A 12,583-nucleotide genomic window follows, 5' to 3' on the forward strand; every position below is an offset into this window, starting at 1 on the left:
TCCATTAACTACACTGCAACTTTGGGCTGTGACAGAGCTTGTGTGACCACATTTGCATTTAAGTGAATTAGTTAGCAGTGGGAGTCAAAGGTTCCTGTGGCCATGGGTCACAAAAAATCAATTGAAGCAACTGTGACTCATATGTCAATATAAGTACGAGGTCACAGGGCTTTGCAGTGGTTTTTGGTCATGCAACCCCTGTCAAGGCCACAACCAGAAGTTGTCATGTAGCCCTAACTTTATGTGTATATCCAGAAAAAGGGATTCATCAGTCACATTTTTTTATTGCTTAATAGTCCAGCCCCAAACTCCTCAACTTGGAATGCACTGTGTTCTCAGGTACCTTTCCACTGCAGCCAGATTTAACTTTTTCAGCAAACTGTAGCTCTTCTGGGGATTAGAGCCTTACCTCCCCAAATACATCAATGAGCCTTGGGTGCCCATGATACTGTCACTAGGTCCCCAGTTTCCTTACCCAACAAGACGTAGTTGAGCCTGTCCACCTCAGCTATGCTAGGATCCAGATAACTCCAGGAGAAGCTCCAGCAAAAATAGATAACCCAGCACAATGTAAGATAAAATGTCCATCCTTTATTAAAAGCAGCATAAAAACTCCATGGTATCATGGAATTAGTTTTGAACATTTTTTATTTTGCGGTAGAAAACATTGGGCATACGAAACAATTATGCTACATCGGCATGACAAGTGAGACAACGATCTCAATATCACACAAGGCTCAACATTTTAAACATTTTTGACAGTTGCTTATCTGTATTATTAGAAATCTATAACTTTAGGTAAATAAACATTTAATAACTAAATAACTATAACAACAATCAATAACTGCCCTCTGTTGGCATTAATTTGGATAATGTGTAAGCCAAACCTTTCACACTTCTTGATACTTGTGAAAAGTATTTGATCTGAAAGCCATCAATTTTCCCATTGTGGCATGAGCGGACAGTAGGGTGTGAAGGTCTTCCCCTTTTGGTGGTAGTTTGACCTTCTAAATCCTGGTGATTAAATTAGAAGCTGCCATAAAGATATGACCTAACAATTTCCTAAGTCCAGCCTGGTAACCTTTTCGATTTAATAGGACTGTTGTTGTTTCAGGACTTTTGGGCACACCGGCATTCGCTATAGTGTTTATTGTATTAGATACTACTTCCCAGAGAGGTTTCACACCGACGAACTCCCGAAAGATGTGGAGTAGTGTTCCTGGAAGTATCATTAAATTAGTGTATGCATGAGGAGACCAGCAAAATGATGGAAATTCAGGTCAATGACATTTCGGACTCCATCCCTTATTCATGACCATCACCAGTTTCCTTACTTGGATCACATTTGGTAGGCATAAACCACTTTAGGCCAGGACCACCCGAAAAAATATGCCGTTCTGAATATACTCTGACCCAGCTGTCTAGCTACGAGCCTCTGTTGAATTCGCTCAGATCTTTACTCTTGCCAATTTCTTTTTCACAACACATTAATTTCATAAACTGACTGTTCACTTGCTGCTTAGCATATTACGCCCATTCAGAGATGTAACTTTAACAAGATAATTAATGCTATTCCCATAATCTGTCAGTGGTTTTCATGTTATGGCTATATGTACATGTAGTTATTTCAAATTTTCCTTAGTTACCTGGTGTTAAGAAGAAAAAGCCCTTTCTCAATGTTTCACAGTATAAACCCCATTTCTTTGTTTTAATAACACATGCACTCAAACAGAATAATAGTCAAATTATTATTTCAGGTTTGTGTTTCATCCTCTTTATATTCTAGATAGATTATGTTCATTCTATGCCATTTGTTCTCAAAATTGTAGAATACTGTATTTGAAATGCATAGCATGCTGCCATTACCAATGATGAGAGCTAAAGCCATGCCAGACAGTATAAATTCTGCACTTTGATGAATAAAATTTGCATATTTATTTGACAGTAGAAATAATATGGAATAGACTTGATATTTCTTTATGTTCTGCTGGTGGTAGAATGAAACCACCAAAAATATAAACAGGAAAAAATCAAATCCTTCTTAGTTTTATGGGTCATGGATGTATACAGTAAGCTATGGTCTTCTTCTATTTAAAGAAGGAGTTGGGAAAAATTGCTCAAGGGGTAAATATGGTAAAATAATGAGGACCATTACTCACCCGTTTATTACCTCGTAACTCCAAAGCTGCCATTCTGGTGTACCTCATCAGTCTGTATTTTTTCAGTGGCAGCAATAACCTGTGTATCCATATGGTCACTAAAGTCTTTGAAAAGAGATCAATGAGGCCAGTCTGCCATGGTCATGTGGGTATATAGTCATTGCTGCTACCAAGTAGACACAGACTGGCAGAGAGCTCCGGAGTGGCAGCATTGGAGTGGTGGGGATTAAAAACAGATAAGCAATTTTTTAAATTGTTTCAGCACATTTTTCCCATTGGCCAATTTTTTGCTTAACTCGGGAAATCCATGACCAACATTGCCCAGACCAGAAACACAGTTGGTCAATGCCTATGCAGATTGCAGAAAGTAAATGCTATGCAGAGGTAAAATGGTTTATTGTTGACCTCTATGACTTTGTGGCTCACTAGGAATTCGGTACTAGCACCCCCCCCCCCTTCTTGTGCCCTACATTAGATGGGTGTTGCCACAAACTCATATTCTTTCATTGTACAAATGTGTCCTTCTTTAGTTTGTCTCTAAACTCAACATGCCCCAAGATATAGAACATAAGATGTATAACACACACATTATTTTACTAAATACCTGTGACAAAGCCTCTGATGGATGCCATCTGTTCAGCATTCGCCTTCCATAGCCTTTCATGTTAAAACAATGTACACGTTAACATTGGGTTAATATCACACTAATCCAAAGTACAGAGACCCAGTGTACTGGGTACTTGGAGTGTGAGTGCTCTGTGAAGAGATGCTGAATACAGCTGTTTGTGAGGGCTTAAGCACGCGGCCGTGATTCAGTCCCATTATGCGGCAGAGATAATCATGGCCGCAAAACGGGTCAAAAGAAAACCAATGATTTCAATGTTTTCATTTTTATTAGCGATATTCTTGCCCGTTAATAGTATGGGGAAGAACAGTTAGGACTTGGCCTAACTTTTCCGTAGGTAGTATTAACTACCTATCTTTCGCAGTTTTCTTTTTTTAAATGCAAGCGAGCTTGAAAAGCTGGAAGAAAAAAAAAAAGTTCATATACAGCTACGTTCCGTAGTGGTTTGCATGGTTGTGCATATGGACGTCTGTTTTTGTCTGAAGGCTGCGGTCACATGGGAGAGAAATCTCACAGGAATTTAGCAGAATGTCCACAGTGGGACTGCACGGAAATTTTGCAAGATTTCTGCTGTCGAAAGGCCACTTCAAAACCAACGCCATTTGGCTTGGGTTTTGAAGTGACTTTTCAGCCTGCATTCTGCTGCGTAAATCTCTCCCCATAAAGAGAAGAGCCTGTAGTGATGCTCATGTGTCAACAATTATTACCCCCAATGCACTTCTATTGAGACCCTCTGCTCCTTATCCATTACACCCGACCCTTACACTAGGGATACAGATGTGCATTGGGTCATCTTCTCGTATCACCATATTTAGCCCATGATGGGACTTTACTAGAGAGCGGTGTCTCTCCTAGTTCTTGTTTGTGTCTGAGTCTGTTTTTGTGTGTTTTCATGGGGGTTTGGGGCATATGTACCCCTATCCCATTTGGTCTAGCCCTTGTGCGTATGTTTTTAGATACTTTTCAATAAAGAATAATCATTTCAAAGAGTCTAGTCTGTGAAGGGCCATAAAGAGAAGAGAGTCTGAAGCAAAAACGGTGCCAAAATTGACATGTCGTGGAATAGAATTCTGCACCGCATGTCAGTTACCGCACAGCTTGTCCGCAGCGGACTGTCAGCAGCAGATTTTGCAACTATCGTCTATTTTGCTGCTTAGTCTCAGTTTTAAAAAATGCATGTGGAATATCCCTGCAGAGCATCCGCACAGATATTCCTCAGAATTTCCGTCCCATGTGACCCCAGCCTCAGGGGGACAGATTCTGCATGTCTACTACCACTCCTAACCAGACACAGAAGATAAAGCATTTTGGGGAGAAATATGGTTGCAAATGCCACAACGGCCCGGGGGCATTTAATGCAACAGGATGTAAATTTACATCCTGTGGATGTAGAGGGCTCAGAATCTGAGCCTATGTCATTCAGCAGTGGGAGTCGGTTGTGGGAATACAATAGCATGGAATTGGTGAGAACACTGATCCCCGTTGTTAACCCCTTACATGCCGCAAAGAGAAAAGGCCATCATTGATCCCAAACTTATATATGCAGTTGTGTGTCCTGTATGGTGTGATAGCGGACGGGTGCAGCGAGGAGCAGCATCCCTATTGTCAGTCGTTCTATTCAGCCATGCAGGTGAAAATGGATTTTTCCTAGCAGCAGATCCTCAACTGCATAGCCGAGTAAGTATAGGGGTAACAGTTCAATATGGATTTTCAATTAAATCACAGAGGCAAAATAAGTCTATAACTGAAATAAGCCCTTCACAGAATAGACTGTGGATGGATTTTCAATTAGAAGCCTCTAGAATCTTTTGATAAACTATGTTGAAAAAAAGGCTTAAAATTGCCTATTCTTTACATTAATAAAAAATGATAACTGCACTTATTTTTGAAGAGTGTACACATCAGTATATCTAATGATTCCATGAAGCTACTAATACTGGGCTTTCAAAACTATAAATCTGCCCATAGAGTATATAGAGATGAACGCTAATCACAGATACCGCTAGTGTATTAGCAGATGTGAATAATAACAGATAATAAAGTGGAGATGCTGATGATACAGAATGAATCTCAATGTATAGGATGTTGTACAATATGTTAGTATTGGCTTATTATTCAGTCGTGTCTACTAATATTTAGCCAAACTGTCAGTATTTTTAAATGAGCTTTCATTAAATTGATGTGTTAAGCCGGCTGCATACTGGCGGGTCGCCTACCGCATGCGGAATCCTGTAGCGGAATCTCACCCTGTACCCAGCCGGCATCTGTGCGTTCCTGAAATCTTGTCTGTACTGTGGATGGCCCGCATAGCAAGCCGTCGGACAGGCACAGTACCTTTTTTTTTTTTAAAAAAAAAACCTCTGCTTTCCCCGCATCATCACTTAGCGATGATACGGAATCTGCAATCTTTCCGCAATGTCAAGATCAGATGGCTTCCATTGACTTCAATGGAAGCTGTCTGGGTGGAAATTTTGCAAAAATAGAACATGTGTAAAATCGCAATTGATTTCCGCTCATGTAGAGGAAAAAGTGATTTTCAACAGGTTGCTATAGGCAGTGTTTGCTGCAGAATCTGGAGGCGGATGCCCGCTCCGAATTCCGCAATGCAAATCCGCCCATGTGCAGGCGGCCTAAGGGCTTAAACAGATGGGTGTGTTTTCGTTTTGTTAACAAAGTTTTGAAAAACTTTGATTCCAGCCATTTAACCACCCGTAGGTGCTGATCAGCCCCATTGTGACCCAATTATGGGGTGCTGAGAGGCTGTTGTGTCATCCATGGATCTAGTGAAGCCAACAAAGCCTGCCATCTTACTACTACCGTGTGAATGTAAAAGGATAATACCGCAGGTACAATACACTGCAATATGGAAGTATTACAGAGTATTGACAAGTGATCAATTGATCACATGTTCAAGTACCTATAGAAGACTAAGAAAAAAGGTTAATTAGGTTTTATATGCAGTAAGTTGCCACTTTATTACAGACACCTGCCCTTTCACATATATAGCTTTCCTATAAGGCGTTTAGACGTGTGACTCCTGCGTTCAGTGTGAAATCAAGTAAGCACTAGAGATGAGCGAACGTACTCGGTAAGGCCGATTTCACGATCGAGCACCGCGATTTTCGAGTACTTCACTACTCGGGTGAAAAGATTCGGGGGCGCCGTGGGTGAGCGGGGGGTTGCAGAGGGGAGTGGGGGGGAGAGGGAGAGAGAGCTCCCCCCTGTTCCGCGCTGCTACCCCCGCTCCACCACACCACGCCCCGCCCCCCGGTGACCCCCGAATCGTTTCACCCGAGTAGTGAAGTACTCGAAAATCGCGGTGCACGATTGCGAAATCGGCCTTACCGAGTACGTTCGCTCATCTCTAGTAAGCACACTTTGATGCATCATTTTCAACATGAATCCACATTCCAATGGGAAAATTAAGCAATCTGAGAAAATTTGAGAACTATGGTTATTGGTGCTAGACTAAGTGGGGTGAATATCACAAAAACTGCCTACCTTATGGAATTTTCTTGTCACCATATTTCATCAAGTAAATTGCAGACAAATACAATTTTGGAGCTCAAATTAATGTGTCCAAATGCACAAATCACGTGTCTCTAATGAAGTGGTTATTCAGTATATATAATATATATATTACAAATAAGTACCTTTTTCCCATTTATCATGCAAAGAATACAAATGATAGAAGAATTACATATAGCTGGTGCTGTCATATCCAGAAATGTCCAAATTATTCAAGTATCACATTATCTCTCCCACATGTTGAAATCCATAAAAACTTCAATAGCAATTGTATCTTCGGTCACCTTGACCATAATGGTACCGATAGAAACTACAGCTAACCCTGCAAAAACAAACCCTCATACAGATCAATGACTAGAAATAAAAATGAAAAAAAAATTTGTTTCAGAAAAAAAGTCACTTATCAACAGTAATAAAACATTTTAGGGGGTGACCTAATAAATATGCATAAATATACGCGGGAGTCAAAACAGAGTTCTGTAACAAAGGGGCATTCTATAAATCCAGCAGAAAGGAGTTTTCTACACAACATAAGGGGGGTTTTTACTGTAAAAGCAGTGAGACTGTGGAACTCTCTGCCTGAGGATGTGGTGATAGTGAATTTACTTAAAGAGTTCAGAAGAGACATGGAAGTAAAAATGCAACTAAAAAATAAATGGCATAATTACATTTTTTTCTTCTAATTCCACCCCACATACAGCAAAAAAAATAGTATACTAAATTGTGCCTTAAAAAATGCAACTCATCCCTCAAAAAACAAGGCCTCATTCACTATGTTGATGGAAATATTAAAACATTATGGGTCTAGTATTTGTATCAAACATAACTTTAACAAATTTCTAATAAAATGAAAATAATGTTAAACAATAACCACATAAGTATGAAAAATAAGAATAGTTACAAACTTAATGAAAAGGTGATTATACCTACCCGATAATCGGGTTTTCAGGAATCTCCACAACATCACCAGCTGAGATCGCCTCCTTCTGATAGGAAAGGAACACACAGAGTGGTTTAAAAGCTCCCCCCTCTCCCACCTTCCTCAGTCATTTTTAATGAACCGCCAGGGGTAGGAGCTTAACTAAAGTATTACCTATAATGTTAAAAAATGTTTAACAAACGTATGAGGTCTCTTCCTTACTGCCGCTTTGCAGATTTGCTCCACCGATGCCAAAAAGTGTTCGGCCCAGGAAGTGGATATTGCCCTCGTGGAATGCGCTTTGAGCTTAGCAGGGGCTCCTTATTAATTTCCCTATATGCCTCTATAATAGCCAGACAAATCCACCTGGCTATAGAACTTTTTGCTGCTTTTTTGCCCCTGTTGGGTTCAAAAAACTAAATAAATAGTCATCCTGTCTCCACTGGTTCGAGGCGTTGATGTATTGCAGGACTGCTCTCCTAACGTCCAAACAACTAAATTCCCTTTCCTGCCTATTTTTAGGTTTGTCAAAAAACAAGGGCATTATTATGTCCTGTGCCCTATGGAATGGTGACACTACCTTGGGCATGAAGGATGCGTCTAGTTGGAATATTATTTTAGATCCTGTATTCTGGAAGAAGGGCCGGAGTATGGATGAGGCTTGTAGCTCACTAATCCATCTGGCTGAGGTAATCGCCACTAGGAAGATTGTTTTTAAAGTTAGGACTCTAATAGTGAGGGACTCTATTGGCTCAAATGGTTCTGAGGACAGTGCCTTAAGGACCCAATTCAAGTTCCAATTTGGGACTAGATTTGTGATTTTGGGTTTTTAGTCTGTCTGCTGCCTTAAAAAATCTATCTATCCACCTCACTTCAGAGAGTCTGATGTCAAAGAAGGCACTGAGGGACGATATCTGGATCCTCAGTGTATTTGGAGAGCGGCCTTTATCAAGGTCCTCCTGTAAGAACTCAAGAATTGCTGGGATGTTCGGGGAGGAGACTGAAAGTCCTTTCCCATGACTCCATGAGAGATATTTTTTCCATATTGTTGGTGACTACTTTCCTACTCGCTAACAAGGTTTGTGCTACATTATCGGAAAAGCCTCTTCCTAGCAGCATGGATTTTTCAGTATCCATGCTGTAAGTTGAAGGCCCGCTATGTCCGGATTTCTCAGGGGACCCTGTGTCAGAAGGTCTGGCTGAGCGGGCAGGAGGATTGGGTCTTGAAGGCTTAGGTTTTTTAAGAGCCCGAACCAACTCCTTCTGGGCCAGTATGGAGCTACCAGGAGGAGAGCACACTTCTGGGAAGGGAATTTCTGAAGGACTCTGGGGATTAGTGGGATTGGGGAAATGCGTAGGATAGCCCTCCGCCCCAGTCCTGGGCCAGAGTATCCCCTGCTCTACCTTGTGGTTTCCCCTCCATGCAAAGAGGTCTAACTGTGAAATTCCCCATTTGTTGGTTTGGAATTTGAAGGCTTCCTGGGAAAGAGACCACTCTCCTGGATCTATTTGGTTTTGGCTGAGGTAGTCCGCTTTGTGATTTAGGGTGCTTTTCAGGTGGGTTGCTGATAAGGATAGGGCCTGTCCCTCTGCCCAGTAGAAAATCTTTTGGGAGAGGTCCTGCAAGGATGGGAATTTTGTTTCCCCTTGGTGTCAGATGTAGGCGACTGCCGTGATATTTTCTGAAAACATTCTTAGATGTTGACCCTGAAAAGAGTTCCCTAATTGATGAAGGGTTTCCCAGATCGCTCGGAGCTCCTTGTAATTCGAGGCCCAATTTTGGAACTGTGGAGCCCAGGTCCCCTGAAGAAACGAGTCCCCGATATGGACCCCCCAGCTGTGGGCACTTCCATCTGTTGTGATACATATAGCTGGGTCCTGAATCCAATAGACTCCTCTTGATAGGTTTGGGATTGCCAGCCACCAACACAGGGATATCCTGACTGACTTCTCTATACACATCCTTTTTTCAAATGAGGCCTGTCTTCTGTCCCAGGCTTGCAGAACTGCACTCTGTAAGACCTTAGTGTGTACTTGAGCCCACACCACCCCTGGGATACAGGAAGTCAATTTCCCTAATCGGACATGTCTTGTTCTTCAGAAAAGTGCTGAACCCCCTGTATTTTTAAACCAAGGAGAAATGAGCACTGATTTGTAGAGTCTTGCATGATGCTGAGAAACAACTTCTTCTGGCTGGGAACTACGTCCGACTCTTCCCAGTTTACTACCCACCCTAAGTACTGGAGAAGGTGAATGGCCGTTGCCAGGTGTTCTTTTAAGAGCTCCTTGGTTTCTGCTATGACTAGGATATCGTCCAAGTATGGCACTATTAGAACTGATTTCTGCCTGACGTATGCCGCTAGTTCTGCCATGATTTTGGTGAAGATGTGTGGGGAAAATGATATCCTGAAAGGGAGGCAGGAGAATTAAAAATGCCTTGTTCTTTCCCCCACTCAGAGCGCGAACCTGAGGAATTTTTGCGAGTCCACATAAATCCGTACATGGAAGTACATATGCTTTAAATCTATCTATGCCATAAATTCCCCCTGCCTTATCAGTTTTATCGCCAAGTTCACTAACTCCATCTTGAACCTTTGATATTTTATGTGAGCGTTCAGTGGTTTTAGATTTATGACCATTCAGGATTTCCCACATGGTTTCTTTATTAGAAACAGTCTGGAATAATGGCCCGTAGTTCTTTCTATTTGAGGGACTAGGGCTATTGCCTTCAACTTCAGTAGGTCTTGAACCCCTTGCTGAAGGAGATGTAGTTGGTGGCCTGAGCCTACTGTTAAAAATCTCTTCTGAGAGCAGTATATGAGTTCTACTTGGTACCCCTGGTGTAGAATTTGGGGAATCCCGATGCTTTCGCAGAATGAGGCCCATCTGTCTTCGAACACCTTTAGTCTCGCCCCGACGGCATGGCGTCATGGTCTGCGTTTGGGGAAATACCCCTGGTAAATGTTAAGGAGGAATTCCCTGCCTCCATCTGCCCATCTTGCCCATTTATGTCCATTTTTAAGACCAGGAGGGAATCTGGAATCTGCTCTCTCGGGGCTTATTAGAATGTGTATTTCCAACTGTTCCAACCACATGCTTAGGGTTTGGGCCACACAGGTGGCTGCTACACCTGGTTTGAGTAAACTGGCTGTTGCCTTCCAGGTTTTCCTCAAAAGGCCCTCTGCTTTTCTATCCATGGGATCCCTCAGCTGTGCGGCATCATCGAAATGTAGAGTTGTTCTCTTGGCCACTTTAGCCACGGGGACGTTTACCTTGGGTATCTCCTCCCAATCCACGCTTACCTCATCTAAAAATGGGTAGTGTCTTTTAATTCCCTTACTTGTAAAGGATCCCATATCAATTTTACTCCATTCCTTTTTGGTCATTTTCTGGATGTTCTTATGGACTGGAAAGGTTTGTCTATGCCTTTCCTCTAGCCACCCGAAAACCTCATCCTGGATGGTGCGGGGTTGTCTGGGTTCTTCCATCTTGAGGGTAGCTCTGACTGCTTTAATAAGCTCTGAGAGATCTTCTTAATTGAACAGGATTTTTTTATATTTGTCCACATCCGAGGATTCCTCTGGAGCTGGCTCCTCTAGATCCGAGAACGTGATACTTCTTTCGGAGTCCAAGTACTAAGCTGAGCTACAGGGTTTCCTTAAGCGCTTTGATGCGGATGGTATAGCTGACTGTATTGATTAGGATACTAGGGCAGAGCGCACCTCTTCTCTTCACTGCCTAATATCCTCCATAAATCCGCTTGATCCCTCCTTAATTACTTTGGCTATACAAAGTTTGCATAGTGGTTTGCTGTATGCAGATGGCAATCTTTTTGCGCACTCCGCGCACTTTTTTGGTCTCTCTATTTTCTTTTCCCCCTAATGAACAACAGGAGAAATGCAAGCAATATAAAACTAATATGCTAGACATAACATACAATTTTAAAGTGACTTTTTTACCCAACGGGCTATTTACACCACCCACGGTAGTAGCTGGTTCGGGAATATCCAGTGCTGGAGTACTCATTTTTCTGAAGTACTGCAGCCACCCATGGATGGAAAGTGTGTTTGTAGCTTCCTTAGTATCCACTGTCTGTCTTCTCTCGGATTCCTTTATATATATATATATATATATATATATATATTTTTTTTTTTATTATTATTTTAGCGCCCTCTGCACCTAGCCATGCCCCCAGCTTCGCCACTGACACTGTCGCATTATCACACCAGTCACATGTCGCCGCAGGCTCTGCCCCCACCAGCACCGCTGCTTAAGGGAGCTCAGGACTGCCTTGCCTGCTGCTATGCAGGCCCGCGGCATCAACGTGGACCAGTTGCATAGGGAGACCAAGAGGAGGACATGGCCCCCACATTAAATTCCCGATGGACCTCCAGCCTAGGTTTACCACCCGATTCAGCATCCCAGGAGACGATCTTTTGGGAAGGGAGTACCAACTTCCTGACCTCCGATCCCAGTAAGTATCCTGCTGGGAAAATCCCAGAACCTCTCTGTGATCCCGCCTCCTGACAGGACAGGAAAACACTGAGGAAGGTGGGAGAGGGGGGAGCTTTTAAACCTCTGTGTGTTCCTGTCCTATCAGAAGGAGGCGATCTCAGCTGGTGCTGTCGTGGAGATGACTGAGAAAAAACGTTATTTCTGAAAAATTATATATTTACCTAATGTGGGAAAACCCTTTTAATGATATCTGATTACACTCTCATGAGGATGTTTTGCAGCTGTTACATCTGTATTTATACCATCTGAATGATAAAGTCAGTGTTAATCACATGCCTGTATAAAATACTCATATTATGCAGCGTGTACTAATTTTTCCTATTTGCTGTTGCAAAAAAACTCTATTCAAACTCTATACAGAGTGCATAAACTATGGGTGCATTGCACCTCTATTACAAATCCAAAACAGGAGTACTTGATTTAGAACTTCTTCACACGGGCATATGTGCAGCAACGCTCGATGCTATGGAGAGTAATTGTGCATTTTTTTCTTTTTAGTTTTCAAACTCCAAAATATTCTGTAAGAGTTTAATTTTTTTCTATTGGGGATAGTATTAACTCTATCCTGATAGTGGAAACTAAACCATTGAAATCAATGGTTTAGTGTCATCGCAGTATGCGGCCAAGATTATCCTGGCCGCAAAACGGGACTGATTGACGCAAATCCGTTTAAGCCCTTAGAAACATCTTTTTCAGTTTCTTAAGTTATAATCAATCTTATTTTACAATATGGTATCATAGCAAAATTCAGCTAAATGGTATCACTTATTTAGTTTCTTATTAAACAGGTTTTTAGGACATTTGACCAAAATGTTAACTAATACGATGGCTTTAGGT

General features: G+C 41.9%; 1 protein-coding gene across 1 annotated transcript in view; it reads left to right on the plus strand.

Annotated features, from left to right (window-relative positions):
• CDH18 (cadherin 18) overlaps positions 1 to 12,583 on the plus strand; it is a 396,260-nt gene that overhangs the window by 86,492 nt on the left and 297,185 nt on the right. The window lies entirely within an intron of this gene.

This window comes from Eleutherodactylus coqui, chromosome 9, assembly GCF_035609145.1.
Source record: "Eleutherodactylus coqui strain aEleCoq1 chromosome 9, aEleCoq1.hap1, whole genome shotgun sequence".
In the NCBI taxonomy this organism is placed as follows: domain Eukaryota; kingdom Metazoa; phylum Chordata; class Amphibia; order Anura; family Eleutherodactylidae; genus Eleutherodactylus; species Eleutherodactylus coqui.